General features: G+C 40.8%; 1 long non-coding RNA gene across 2 annotated transcripts; it reads right to left on the reverse strand.

Moving 5' to 3' along the window:
* Window positions 1–1,689: 1,689 nt before the first annotated feature.
* LOC113964898 lies at window positions 1,690–8,913 on the reverse strand. 2 transcript variants are annotated; one of them, XR_003533338.1, is made up of 3 exons: window positions 8,821–8,913; window positions 3,902–4,023; window positions 1,690–1,929 (listed from the first exon to the last, which is right to left on the reverse strand). It is a non-coding gene; the product is annotated as an uncharacterized LOC113964898 (long non-coding RNA). The 2 variants fall into 2 exon arrangements; XR_003533333.1 differs by lacking the exon at window positions 8,821–8,913 and adding an exon at window positions 8,287–8,412.
* Between the last annotated feature and the right edge of the window lie 3,125 nt (window positions 8,914–12,038).

Genomic DNA, 12,038 nt, shown 5'->3' on the forward strand with positions numbered 1-12,038 from the left:
TTTCTTTTCTTTTCTTTTCTTTTCTTTTCTTTTCTTTTCTTTTCTTTCCTTTCCTTTCCTTTCCTTTCCTTTCCTTTCCTTTCCTTTCCTTTCCTTTCCTTTTCTTTTCTTTTCTTTTTTCTTTTCTCTATTTTAATTTTATTCCTTGAAGGACAATTTTAAGACATTTTACAGCAGAATAGCCTATTGACGTAGTAACACGTAGTGCTTAGTTACCACAGATTTACAGACATTTAACAATTACTATGATTTTTCTGATACTAAATTATACCTGCTGAGATCTGATAAAGACCTAGTGAAGCAGAAAAAATTACTGAAAGCACTTAAGGGGTTTACTAACACATGACGTGTCATTATTCAAACGTCATTGGTATTTAGTCTTAGTTTAAAGTCACCTTTGAGAAAGACTTTGACTAAAATTTTCAGATGCAACAACATCTGTGTGTTTATGTTTATATATATATATATAATCTATATACATTAAATATACATATATGTACATGAAAAATACAGATTTTAAGTACCACCACACATGGTTTCAAGAAGGAACTAGCAGAGGGGCTTACCTTTCAGATTTTAGGACTGAAAGAGTCACTCTTTGAAGTTGAAATTCAAGCAAAAATGCTTTGTATCAGTGATGTGTATTTTGAACCTATACATGCAGTCTGCTCTCTCTCTCAGAAAGTGTCATTTCTCCATAAAAACAGTGGAAGACAAAAAAGTCCACAACAACCTTACAAACCATAAGTTACATTAGTTACTAGTCAGGTGTTTATATGTGAATAGCTCCTGGATTGTTCTGTCTGGATAGGTAGGAACACAGTGGCACAAGGCAGCAGGAGTCCCTGATGTGATCATGCATTAAGTCTCTCGATGTCTGGAAAAATAACAAAGTAGTGAACAGAGACATAATTGTCCCTGATATATTCTTCCAAAAATCTTTACCTTCCAGAAATTAAAATTGCTTTCTCTGGACTGACCTAACACAGGAAGATAACCTTAATATTCAGTCTCAGTAACTAACTTGTCTCAGTGGCTAAATTAGAAAGCACTGTGAATAAATCATGTACTATGTTTAGAGCCCTTCTGTCTGTCATGATTAAAACTGTTGTGATAAAGGTAATGAATTATTCCTCTTCACTTGCTGTAATCACTGGGAGCATCAGCAGCCACAGGAACTGATGTGACCAGTACAAACGCAAGCCCTGACGTAGTAGTGACTGATTTTCAGGTTGAGGAATAGTCTGTGTGGAGCAGTTGTTTTCAATTGTCCTTGCTTTGTTTTGAAATCCACTTGAAGCACTCAGCATAGCTGACAAACGAGCTCATTTTCTGGGTGTGGTTCTCCAGGGTTTGGGAAGGACTACTGCAGAGTTCTCAGGGAAAGTTTTTTTTGGAGTGCTGACTACTGATAAGCCAGTAAATTGTTTTCACTAGTTTCTTGGTGCCAAGGGTGATTTTGAGTGATGTGCAGCCAGGGTTAAAAAGACCCTGCTTGCCATGAACGAAAATGACATGAGTGGATTTCTTGTACTAAGATTTGCTCTTGGAGGCGAGGGGACATTATTGCTCCACTTTACCCTTCCCTCTGTATCTCAGTCAGCTGGGGTCAGAGAAGCATCAAAAATAGGAGAAAGGATAAGCAAAATCCAAGAAACCAGTCAGGTTTATATCAACCAACCAGGCTTATATCACAAAAAGGGAAAGAGCTGAGACATACACGCATGGCTCTGGTTTCCTTCCAGAGGTTTCTGAAGACCAGGAATGCTCTTGTTCACTGAAACAGCTGACCTGGGCCTCTGCCAGGGAAGGGGGCAGGCAGAGGAGGGGATGTGTGTGTCTTTCCCTTCTCAGAATGAAATATGTCTTCTTTCCTCTGCCACTGGCGTTACTTGCAACCGTGTCTGTTTTGCAAAATCACCATCTCCCCTGTGGAATGATGAGGTTGTTCAAATCCCAAGTTTGAAGGGATGGGCTGCTGCACAACATTTATTTTTGTTTTGCTTTGTGTTTTGATAAGGTTTTGCTTTTATTTCTGTAATGGCAATGTCTGAAATGTTTCCCGCTGATTTTCATTTGCATATGGCTATAGAGTATTTCTTATTTCCTCCATTTGGTAGTCTTTAGCAGGCTCTGATCTGCATTCAAGGACTAAAAGCCTTTCAAAACTGTTGTGTCATCCTACAAATAGCCTCTAATTAGTCTAATGCCTATTTAAAACTTAATAGTTTACAGTACATTTAATAACTTATGAAAAGTAACTGGTTCTTTTTGAACTAATTTACCACGGCTATGCTCACAGGCAGGTTTTTTAAGGACAGGTTAAATGTGTGTGTGTAAATATATATAATAGCTAGATACAAATACATGTTTCAGCATTAATTTTAGAGCATTGAAACATTTAAAGCATTTGAGAAAAACCACCAGGCTTTTTGACACATAAAGACTTCTTCAGACAAGCTGATATTTTTGAAACTACCTTTTCATTGCTCACCAGGAGTCCTTAAGTCCTCTCAATGTTCAGGGCGTGGGGGTAGTGGTCTACAAGCAGTGGGATAAGGGACAGGAAGTCTTGCATCTGCCACTGTTTCAATGAGTGCTTCTCTGTGTGTCACACTTTATGCCAAATCAGTTGGCAAAGGGACAATTTTTGCTTGTAACAGTTTGCTGTGTGCAGTTCAAAACAGCACAGCTTCCACTGCTGTCCTGTGCAAGATGAACTCACACGTACTCCGTGGCACACCTTACCCCAACATACATGTTCTTCTCAGCACTCATCATCTACAGCCTGGATTGAGCCATTAAAGGCAGGCATCAGCAAGCAGCAGTGTGGTGGCTGGCTGGGCTCCAGGGGCCATTCCTCATGGAAAGTTATCAGGCTCCCCTGTGCATTTCGGGAACACGCACATTGTAGTCCATGTTGAGTCAACGTATGGCTCATGTTGAATCAAGTCCTGTCTCCACTCCCAATTCCCTATGTGAGTCTGTGTGGTGAGGAAGATGACAGGCCTTACATTCTGCCTTTGCACAGGTATCAATCCAATGCTCAGAAAATGGAAGTAAATATTTTTATTAATGTCACTGTGGAACTGCATTGTTCCTCAGGCAGAATTGCCTTGCCTCATGTTTGAGCTAGGGAAGCCTGGAGAAATTCAAGGTTGCCTAGGAAAACACCATTTCAGGGGAATCAGACTCTATCAACTACGTTGTCACTTTATGGTGGTCAAAAAGGGAATTTGTATCTGAACAGTATCTTGTTGTAAGAAAATCAGTCTGGGTGAAGCAGCATTATTGCCCTTCTGCAGACCCAATTAGCTAGGCTAAGAGAAGCTGGCTTGCTGCTTTTCTACTTGCTTTTACACACAATAAGAAGAATTACTTTCTCTGTCAGTAGCTGTTTCTTACAAGGGTAGCATGTACAATGTTCCTTACTCATTCCTATCTCTGTAGTAATGAGGTGAAATAGTCCATATCTGAATGGTCTTAATACATACTAAAAGCAAAACCAAACCTAATGTTAATGAGAGCACTAGGTTGAATGGAGATCTGAGCTGCTCTAGGCCACGTTGAAATGTGTCTCAAAAGCTCTGCAGAGACTCTTCTAGAGTCTTTGTTTTAGCAACTGGGGGAGACACAGCTTAGATTACTAATGTCACTGGGGCCAGTAAATGTTTTTCTGGCCAGACCACACTACAGAAACTTGTCCCATTCCTCGCTACTCAAGTAACTGATTTGACATTCGGCAACTCTTAGAAAGGAGGCAAGCTTAGAAATGTTGATTCCTGACAAAAGCTAAGCAGGAACAGCACTAGCTATGAAAAACACCAGGAAAATTGTTTTTAAGAAATATTTAGACCTCTGAGAACTGTTCACATGCACACGCACTGTTCCATGTGCTTACCTTGCTAAATGCTGTATTGGTGGTACACCTGGTTGCATCAGCTCCATGGCATGGGTCCAGCTGTGACACGGAAGCAGTGTTCTTCTGTGAGCAAGGACAGCTACTTCTGCTGTCAGCCACACCTGGTCATTAGTAAGCAATTTTGTAGTGCTGAAATTTATTTAGTGACAGCAATGTTTAGTTTTATGTGGGATTGCTTCAGAGCCGGAAGTTCAGCAGCACTTACTAGAATGGGAGTGATACACTTATTCTTATGTTTTCAGAGAGGAGCACCAGTGTGACACTAGGGTGTTCAAGGCATAGAAGAAAGGGGGATTAGAGGAGGAAAGAACTGGGATGAAGAAAAGCACTTTGAGTTTATTCCCTATATTACAGGCAAAGTTCATAAAGTGTTCAGAGTATTCAGCACTTGAACTCTGAGTATGTGGTCAGAATTTCCTCTCACTTCTGAATGACCTACTGCACAAACATTGGCTTGTTTACATATAATAGCTGCCTTCAAACAGGATATTATTCAGCACTCTAAAATAATCTAAAACTCATTAGAAATAGCCAGGTTAATCCCCATCACCTGCGAGTGAGGAATAAAAAATAAATTATTCACAACCCATTACTCCCCTGGTAAAGCACCACAGATTTTTGTGACTGTTTTGTGGCTGGAATCAATTAAACTGCTGTGCATCCTTTGAGAGTCTTAAAGTGTTTTTAAGTTTGGGCTTAAACATGGAGAGTGACATACTTTTACCAATAAGAATTCACCGCATGTGTTTTAAGGTATTTTGAACCAATAAAGCCTTGTTTAGAAAATAAACTCATTAAAAGCAGAAAGGAGAAATATTTCCATTTAAAGAAGAGAGTTTGGTTACACATGGTTTGTTTTTTTGTTTAAATCATACCAGGTGAGCTGGTAGGAATGATGAGATGTGGATAGATACACAGAGCTTACTGTAAAGAAATAATTGCATCTGGTTAGTTTATATGAGATAAAAGCAACTGTCATGGTTTGAAAAGGCCCAAAATCCAATTCTGATTCCTAGCCCCCCCCCCCCACATCTCAACCCCATGTGAGATGGGTTTTCCAGACAAAAACACAAGACTCAATATGGGGGGAAAGGAATATATTACAGGACTGTACAAATAAATAAATACTTATACTATAATTCATTACATATAATCTTAACTCTATTTCTATCTCTACCATGACAATAATATTTACAATGGGCCAAATCTCTTCTCCCTCCAAATAAAAGTCCAGGAGAGAAGAAGAAGAAAAGACCCCTTCCAGTCTCTCAGCAGCAGGTCTCTCTAGGCAGCAGGCTCTCTGTGTTTTTCATGAAGCAGTTGCAGCTGGATCCTTGCCAATGCACACGAGGGGGGTCTCCAAGCCCCTCTCGGCCCCTCGACGCCAAACGAAGGGTCTTTCCGTGGGCTACTTCACCATGATCATATCACGAACACAGGGGTCTTCGTGACGGTCTGGTATCCTCAGGGGAATCCAAGCCCCTTCACAGAGCTTCTGTGCTCTGCCTCAAGATGGCTGCCAGCTTCTCTGAAGCTGCAGCCGGGGGGGGGGGGCCAAGGTCACCCCACACACACACATTCCTTTGGCCGTCCTGGCTTTAGCTCTCAGGAGGCCATGAGCTTCTTGCTCCTCTCAGTAGTGCATACTGCACTTTAGGACTCCTCTCAGTCCACCACCCCCTCCTCTTTCTTGGAGGGGTCTCTAGGGAGTTTGGGGGGTGTTGGTTATTTAGTTCTTACCCCAACAAACTCTGTCTCTGCTGCTGGCTCTGTTCTCTTCCTGCTGCTGCTTTTCCTTTTCCTCAGACACCTCTGTGTCTTCCATGCAGCATACCGGCTTCTGCTACTTCTTCTGGTTCTTATCAGTTGGCTCTTTGCCACTGCTCTCGGACGCTGCTGTCCCTGCTGCTCCGTCGCCCACTTACAGTGGAGAAAACTCCTCCAACTTCTCAGCCACAGGCACTTAGTTCAGTTCAACACCATTCCAAGTCCACATAGCCCCCCAGTCAGGGGCGGGGGGGGCAAAGCCCCAAGGGGCTCCGAGCCCCTTCTCCTCGTGGCCTCTACAACATGGCCACCTCTTCTTCTCCCAAGTACCACTGCTTCTTTTCCGGTGGAGAGATATGTTTATATTTTGCAGGAGCACTGATTGGGTCAAACCCCAAGGGTCACCACCCCCTGGGGGTTACCACTTTCCTAGTTTCAGGTGGAAAAACCTGGCTCAAACCACTACAGCAACAAAGGTCATAGTTTTGGAATACCAAAATTCTTCTGACATGAAGAAATATTAATTGGACTTACTTCAGTTTAAACTTTAATTATTTATCTTTAAAGAAACGGCATACGGAAATGTGTAACAGAGCAAAACAACTATCCCCCTGTACACCCCTTCACTGTCATCAGGGCTGGATCACCCACAGCCAGGTTTTCTACCTGCCAACAATTAAGTGCCTCTTCCTGTAACCTGCATAAACCCTTCAAAAGATACTTCCTCATAACCTGTTTTCAGCTTTTTGTTGTGTGTCAAATGGAGGCAGAAGACACAAATGTGCTAGAAAAACATCTTCCTGAATAGAGAGGGCTGAAAGGTCAATTGTTTCCCTCCAAAAAGGGGTGGAGGGGTGGGGAAAAACAGTTTGCTTTGTAGAGGCAATAGAAGTTCACGCTTTTTTTTCCTTTAGGATTTTTCCCCTTTTTGGAGGTGACTGCACAAGCTAACTGACCTTTCTGGCATGACATGTACTTGGTCATTTCAAGCCCCCTCCTGTGCATGTTCAATAGTAAGGCGGACTTCACAATTACCGAGAGGGTCTCAGTTAAATCAACCTTTTGTCATGAAGGGAAAATACTTCACAGGCAGCCCTCTGAGGCCGCTGGGTGTACTACTGGCTTTTTCCCACCATTCCTGACCTCTCTGCTCCCATCTGCTCTCCAAAATGTGCTTCTGAGAGGCGAAAGGGGATACTTTTGTCAGTGTGTTTTCCTGTTAGTGATCACAATAACAGCTAATCCCACAGCATTTAAAACATGATGATTCCACTTGTATATTTAACAGCCTTCAAAGCCAATATTAAGATATTTCTTTTGCCAATTAAAAGAACATAAATGCTTGTCAGACAGCTTTGGAGTCAGGTGTGTAACATGCTGGAATCTAAAAATAAAGCATTTAATTTTCAGCCCTGTCAGTCAACAAAGCCATGCTGAGCTTTTCCAGTCCTTCATATCCAAAAAGAGTATTACACTGAGCTAGCGACTGGCCTTAGAGAAGGAAGGACTGAAAGAGCAGAGACTGACACTTTATACGACCCTAACTCAGTAGGGCAGCTAGAATGCATCAGCTTGGCTAATAGCTGCAAAAGGGTTCCTCTGGAGCCAGCTCCTTGTTTCATGTATCTCATAAGATTATAATCACACCTAAATTAAACTTCAACAATTTAGGATTTTGGAAATGCTTTTAATCCAATCTTTTACCCTGTGAAACCCTATTGCCGTTAATGCTGGAGAGATTTCAGCAGTTTGTCTGGGCAAGAGCTCTTGCTCATTTTCTTATTCATTCCTAGTCATCTTGGCTTCATTTCATTCATTTTGAGAGGGCAGACAAAATTAATGCTTACAGGTACCAAAGCACCTCAGTTTCTGGAAGGCCAAATCATTTCCATGATCCCTGTTACTCCTCTTGGAGGAGCACAAATGAGAAGGATTGCTGTGGGGAGAGGGGCTCTGGCCAGGTAGCCCATGTGCTAGCAGAATAGACAGTAGACAACAAGAAGGCAAGAGAGAGGAATGGCCAGCTGTCATGAATGTTGGCCTTTATGAGGGAGAGTAGTGAATGGACTGGAAGGGAAGAGCAGTGTTTTTTGTGATGGTGGGAGAGGGAGGATGTAGGTGACCGCAGATGTGCTGGCAAGGTGGGATCTTGGGCTAAGCAAGGGAAAGGAATGTGAGGCAGGATTGTCTGGTCAAGAAAAGCTGGCTTTCACTGAAGTTCTTTGTTTTTTAGTGCTATTATAGCCAAGTCAACCTAGTGGATTTTCTCATTGAAATTTCAAAGTTTTTCCATTTGAATCACCAAAGAATATTGTCTCACAGAGACACCAAGGCTTCCTGAGTAGTGACACTCACCTGCCAGAACTCCTGTCTTCTGCAGACTTTCACTCAGTGTGCTCGTTTGCTTATGCCATGGTCCTTACTTGAGAAAAACTTGATCCTTTTAAACATGTCAAGACAACACTTCTAGATTTGGTAATCAGTTATTGATTCCCCTAGATCCATACTGTTTTTCTGTAATACTTTGTGGTGTTGCCCTTAATATGAAACTGAAAAGTGGGTGTTGGTCTCTCAAAGTCTTGGATCAGACACTTTACCCCAAATAGTCCCTTTTGCATTAGTCTGTGCTGATGACTTCCATGCAGGGAAAGTCTCTTCACTGGATACAGCAACTGCAGAAGCTGAATGTTAGCTCCTGTCCCCCACTAACAGACCACAGCTAGAAGAAGGGCACAGTGTGTTGGGTCTGTGCACAGCTGGAGCTATAAGCAGCATAAACTATGTCATACAGATGGACTAAAGTGAAGTTTGCCCTCATCTTATGGCACTGTGCTCAAACACACCTCAGCTAGACTATGAGCTGCCTGTCTTCATTCTCACAGCTTCTCCTTCAGGGTCCTCCAGAACTTCATCACTGTTTGTACCACTTCTGGGTGTATGTCTGGGTGTTATAAATAACACTGTTTCGGAACGTCTTTGGTTGTGGCACCTTTTTAAAATTTTCTTTTAGTTTTATATTTCTAACATATTAGTGTTGCCATTGTTTTTAACCATGCTTCCTGAAGGTAAAAATTATGCTTTTATTAGGGTAAATATCAGGACAACAGCATCTTGACAACTTGAAAGCTCACTTGTTTGTTAAAGGTTCTTCTAGCATAAACTCATTTTAAAGAGTGGGGAGCATGGTGAGAATAGTGGTCTTGAATTTTCTGTCAGCTACAGAATCCCACTGCAAAGACATAGTAACCGGTGAGGTCAAAAAGGGAGGGAAGTCCTGGGTGGAGTTTTAACTGTTTCCAGGAGCCATATGACTAACAATTTTAGACAGTGTTTGCAGAAACTGCTTAAAGTGACAGCCATGATGCCACCATGGTGAATGAAAGCAGATGCATCTAATCATGAAGCCTTGTGTCTGCTCCAGGAGAGTGACTGCAAACACCAGGACTTTTTTCTGAGTGCTATGCTATGCTATACTAGTAAGAGACATTTAGTAAGGGTATTTTGTCTTTCTTTTTACTTAGTACAAAACCAGACACTGTCAGTTAGCAGCTGTTTACAAGACTTGTTTTAAGTTTTGTTTTTTTTTAATTTCAACGTGTTCTTCCTATGCCTATGTAACTGAAGAGGAGAATGCAATGGGATTGACTTTCTAGTGTATTTTAGGCTGAGAAACACAGTGGATGGAAGAAGCACATGTACGTGCTTGTACCGGGAAACTAGATGAGCCATTTCTCAGCTGGATCTAATTAATAATTAAACCAAATAGAATGATACGGACTGGGGCATATTGTGAATAACCTCCTTCTGAGTGGAGGTCACTTTTTTGTTCTGTATATGTTCATTCATAAAGCCACATTTGCGCATTAAAATGTTTGTGTTTGTGTGAGTTTTGGGAGATCAACACTGGCATGGGTTACAGATTTTTAAACAGTCATTTCTATTAATAAACCAACTGAAAATTTCATTTAGAGAAAACTCAATTAATGATAGGTATGGCACCAAATGTCTATTGTAAGGACATTGAAATCCATTCAAATGATCAGGTAATGAATCTTGTTTAAATTAAACTTACACAAGATTTGTGTAAACTACACGTGTAGAATGCTACCACTAAAACTACAGACCTGGAATTAGGGAATATCTGAGAGTTCATTAAAATCTCAAGAAAGGAAGAAGAGGGATGATAAGACAGGAAAAAAGAAGGTCCACAGTTGTTTTGGTTAGGTCTTGGGTTGCAAATTCTTCAATGTGTTGTTCTGAAAAACTGTTCCTTTTCAAGGGAAGAATTGACCTCATTTGTGAACTCTGTGACTCTCAGTGACGATCACAGGGTTCTGTTCCTGACATTCACTTTAAAGGTAGGAAAGGCTTGTTATTGTAAGAGACAAAACTGTTTTAGTTTTTTTTTCAAAACAACACAAATGGTGGTGTGTCACTCTCTGAAGGATGAGGTGTTGATACAAGCACATATCTACCTCATTGGATGGTGGAGTGATGAGGGAGTTGAGATCATATTCTCGTGTTTAAAATAGGAACTCAGTGTTATGTGAAGCTAAAACTGTATATTTTACCTTCCATAGTTCTTTGGTCTTAAAATTAAGCATGGTTTGCAGTTTATAATTTATGGCCATGTTCCAGTAAGCAGTTTGCATTATTTATTCTAAACCTTAGATATTAACAAGAATATTAAAAGGGAGAAGGGAGGCTCACAGTTATCATTGCAGTGTTAGCTTTAATTAAAGTAACACAGGTAGAGTTGCAGTGCTAGCAACGATAAAATAGGTAAGCAATTAGAAAAGAAATCATAACAACATTGTCTGTCCTGGGGTTATATATATACATATATATGTGTGTTTGTGGCGGGTTGAACTTAATTCTATTTTTGATTTAAAAATCTGCTCATCCAGATAGTCCCCAAAGGCCGGGATTTCCAAAAAGTTAAAGCTACAAGTTTTCCTGAGTGACTGCAGCTGACCTTGTCACCACTATGGGGGAAAAAGTAATCAATAGCCAAACACCTACAAGCTGCATGTACTTGCTACACAGCAAGCTCCATAAGCCGGTAGAAGGCTTTATAGTGTCAAAACCACTTTCATGAGCTTGTAATCTGGAGGATACTCTCAGTTTCATATTAAGAATGAGTCATAACCAACATATCTGCTTCTTAGACTGACCACTGTAGAGCTAAGTTTTTATAAAAGAAAATTGAAGTGAACACAACGTTCTGAATACAGTGTGCCCTTCTTTAGCTTCTACGCTATTGCTATTATGCCAGCGAGACTTAGCTACTGTAAGCTGCAGGTTGCTTCCCATAGTCTGAGGACACTTTAGTCATTTATTGATGTAATGGAGCTTAAACAGAGGATTCAGTCTTTTCAAGCTGAAGCTTGGTAACACTGAGCACTTTCATTTCCTCCTGTCAAACGTACGATCACCGCTCAAGTGCTCTGTGTGGGAAATTCTTCATCCCTTTTTATATGATCATAGTAGGAAGAACCTGGCCTGAGTCTATCATCAACTTACTATATGAGAGATATGATTTCATCTATGTAATTTGTGTGCCTGCAGGAAGTCATTTTCCTACGAGTACCAGAGGCAGTTCTAGGGAGCCATACCTTAAAGCCTGCCTGCACTTTTTAATTTAAAGATACAGAAAAAAGGCAGTTGGTAGCAATTTGCATCTTAAAGATAGTACTTCAAAAGACAGAGAGAAACCTTTAGTATCAAAAGTCTCTCAGGACTTTTATTTGTGTAATATCATGTGTTTATTCGTGACATATGTTTTACTTTATATGTATAAATATGTGTAGGTTTGTACACATATATTTGCAACAAAGGATGCTGAAAGAACCCTTTCAAAAACACCTAGCATTCATACTTTCACCATCTCAAAGTCAAAAATACCTAAAAGAAAACAAAGCAAAAATATTGCTAATTTCTCTTAGGCTTGGCTCAAAAACTAGCCCTGGAGTTTTTAAAGGTTTCTATTAATAAAAAGTTTATGCAGCTTTTTATTCTTCTAGTAAGTTCCTATTTCTTCATGGTTTTATCATAAGAGGTAACTGTTAGAGGGCCTCCACCACCCTCATCCTCTGGGGAAAGATATCACTGCAACTTGAGCTTTCAGCCTCATCCTGTTACGAAACATTAGGTGTTGTGAAATGAGACAAGTACATTTACAGAGCTTCTGAAAGGTGTGCAAATGAAATGAAGAAACAAAGTGAAGTAGCTGAATGAGTTCAGAGAAACAGCCCTGCTATAGTGAACCCCTGCCCCAGTCTTAATTCAGTCCTGCTGACAGGTGGGTCAGGAGCAGGGGGTGTCTAGGCCCCTCCATCCCAAGCATCGC

This window comes from Neopelma chrysocephalum, unplaced genomic scaffold (genome assembly GCF_003984885.1).
Source record: "Neopelma chrysocephalum unplaced genomic scaffold, ASM398488v2 Primary Assembly neopelma1_22b, whole genome shotgun sequence".
Taxonomy (NCBI): Eukaryota; Metazoa; Chordata; class Aves; order Passeriformes; family Pipridae; genus Neopelma; species Neopelma chrysocephalum.